This window comes from Sinocyclocheilus anshuiensis, unplaced genomic scaffold (genome assembly GCF_001515605.1).
Source record: "Sinocyclocheilus anshuiensis isolate Anshui unplaced genomic scaffold, SAMN03320099.WGS_v1.1 scaffold261, whole genome shotgun sequence".
In the NCBI taxonomy this organism is placed as follows: Eukaryota; Metazoa; Chordata; class Actinopteri; order Cypriniformes; family Cyprinidae; genus Sinocyclocheilus; species Sinocyclocheilus anshuiensis.
In genome coordinates, this window is record NW_015536515.1 from 149,197 (window position 1) to 152,183 (window position 2,987).

Here is a 2,987-nt window from a genome sequence, read left to right on the forward strand (position 1 = left end):
ATACTTTGTGTTCGTTTTCAGTATAAAATGAGTATACAGCTTATTCACAAAATAAATTTAAAATAATAAACAACATTAATAATAATATTTGAAAACTGAAATGTGCTCTATCCATTGATCAGGCTGTTTATAGAAACTTGGAGACCGGGTTGATTAATCAGCTGATATATTGGCATTATGAGACTCAGCATATATCTTTCACATATTAGCCTATTATTTGCTCATTATCTTACTTTATCTGAGCACGTCGTTGAGCAGTTAACATTCATCACACAGCTATCTGCACAGTTTGCAGTTAGACTTACTCCAACACAAAGAAAACAAATTAACAGGATGCTGACACAAACCCAGAAATGGAGCTTGTCAAATTCAAATGTGTGCAGAGATTTCCATTTGGAATCACGGGCAGGTGAGTCGTCACGGCCCACCAGCTTTATTTGAACAAACCCTTGGTCTGTTTGAACCTGAAGCTGGCATGAGTGACTCAGAAACCACAGCCTTCCTACGGCATCAGACTATCAAATCTCACAGCGCGGACGGTCCTTTTCTCACGTAGATGAGACGTAATCCCTATCAACGCTGCAGTCTGACACACTTCTGAGCACTGACCATTAAAGAGATAGCTCATCATCATTTGCTCAACCTCACTACAAACCAGAATGATATTTAAGCTGTTGCACACAGATAAACCTCTGCTGCAGCTCTCAAATCTCATTCACACTCATATTCAATTAAATAAAATCAATGTCAAACCAAAGTGACACCAGTTTGAATACGCAGAATGAAAAATCATAAGATAAAAAAATAAAAGATTTCAGGCTTGTCATACAGCTTTAGAAGACTCAAAATACAGTACAAATCATATTAAACATTTTTTAATATCAAATGTGTATATATGTTTCGTGCATTATTAGTATAAAATGTCTACACAATGGGCACTCATCATAAAAATAATTAAGAATAACATTAAATATTCATACTTATCAGTATAAACTGAGTATACAATTTATACTATTAATTCACAAAAGAAGAAAAAGAAGAAATTTGTTTACTTTTTGTGATTTTCAGTATAAATTACATAAAATTTACACTCATAATTCAAAAAATAAATAACATTAAAAATGTATACTTTCTGTGAATCTCCCATATTAATTTATTTTACAGTTTAAACATAATACACAAAATATAAAAAAATATAGATATGATATTATTATTTAAAATAATACAATATCAAATATTTAGACTTTTCAGTATAAATTGAGTATACAATTTAAACTCAAGTCACAAAATATAAAATAAGTAAACTTTTTATGTATACTTTTGTGTATGTACTTTTTTATGTTTTCTGTATAAATTGCATGTAAAATTTACACTCATACTAAAAAAATCAATAACAATACAGATAATACCAAATATTTATACTTTCAAAAAAATAAAAATATGACATTATTATTTTAAATAATAATTAGTATTATTATTATACTTTTTAGTATAATTTAATAAACAATCAATTTATACTCAATTCACAATAATAATAATAATAATGCTAAATATTTAAACTTTCTGTGAATTTTCAGTATAAATTGTAGTAGCCTATATAATTTATAACCAGTTCACAAAAAAATACCTCTCTCGAATCTCAATAATGCTCATGTTTGAATATGGAGAATGAGATTTCAGAGCTACGGCAATGGAAAGATTTTAGTCTTGTCACAAGGCTTCAGAAGACTCGAAATACAGAACAGATCATACAGACTACCTTTAATCATTTTGGAGTTTGACATCATATGTCCCAAATGGCTTCAAAGAGCACCCAGGATATTTTTCAACATTTATTTTTTCGCGTCCCACAAGAGTAACAACAGCATTTGGGTTTGGAACGACATGAAGGTGAATAAATAAAGGACGAATTGCCATTTTTCAGCGAAGCTCTCCTTTAATCAGAGCCAATATAAATCTTAATTCTGTCTCAGAGGGACATGAAACTAAATGTTCCAAAGTGTCACCAAAGCAAAAGCAGGGCCCTTTTCTTCAATAAACACATCCCGGCGTAAAATTTCCTTCTGTTTTCGCCCCCTCTGTTGGATGAAAGATAAAGCTTTTGCTTTGACTGGTGAAGGCAGATGGTCGCCATACTGGGCAAAACGAATTCAGATGTGGCAAATGAATCAAGATTACTTCAACATGCAAAAGGCTTTGAAAGAAGAGAAAAGGGAGCAATTCTATTTATTGCATTTTCCTCTGTGTAATTAAATAGTCAGGACTTTTATGTAGCTTCCACGTCTTTTTTTGTTGTTTCAACAGACGCCTAGTTAATTTACTCATTTAGTTGCGGGCATGAGATTTGTGTTTTCGTCGATTTTGCCAAGAGCAGTAGTCCTACAGCGTGTAAATACGGATGAATCTCGGTGACCTAAAATTAATTGAGGAAGGACGCTTTTACTAGAGCCCACAAATATCAGCATTCAAAGACCTCCAACATATTTATTTCTTCTTTATCCAAGACATCCAACCTTCCACCACATGCTGTTTCAGTATATATTCAACTATATTTTTCATTAATTACAATTACCCCAACTCAGCTGTCTCATAAATTTACAGACCATCAACATAACTGGGGGAAAATCAGAAACATATTTGGCGCTCGCAGTCACCGAAGAAGGAAATGTAACTTAATAGCGCGTCTTTCTCGAGGCCCTAATGAAGTGGCAAATGCGATTCAGAGCCATTGGATGTTTTATTTCCCTCCTACGTCCTCGCCACACACGGCAGCGCTTGTCTGCGTCTGCACAAGACCTGCAATCATGCGAAATCCATTTCTCTCACACCAAAACGTGTAGATTAAAGGCTCTTGGACGTGTACTTGAACAGGAAGGAGGGGGAGAAATGGCTCACACGTTCAAATCTCCATCATCTGTGTCTCTGTGTGTGTGTGTGTCTCTGTGTGTGTGTGTGTGTCTGTGTGTGTGTGTGTGTGTGTGTGTGTG

At 33.9% G+C, this 2,987-nt stretch overlaps 2 protein-coding genes across 6 annotated transcripts in view; one reads left to right on the top strand and one right to left on the bottom strand.

Annotated features, from left to right (window-relative positions):
- Nucleotides 1–2,987, bottom strand: part of LOC107692371 (transcription initiation protein SPT3 homolog) — a 126,885-nt gene that overhangs the window by 120,201 nt on the left and 3,697 nt on the right. The window lies entirely within an intron of this gene.
- LOC107692356 (runt-related transcription factor 2-like) overlaps nt 1–2,987 on the top strand; it is a 76,957-nt gene that overhangs the window by 24,457 nt on the left and 49,513 nt on the right. The window lies entirely within an intron of this gene.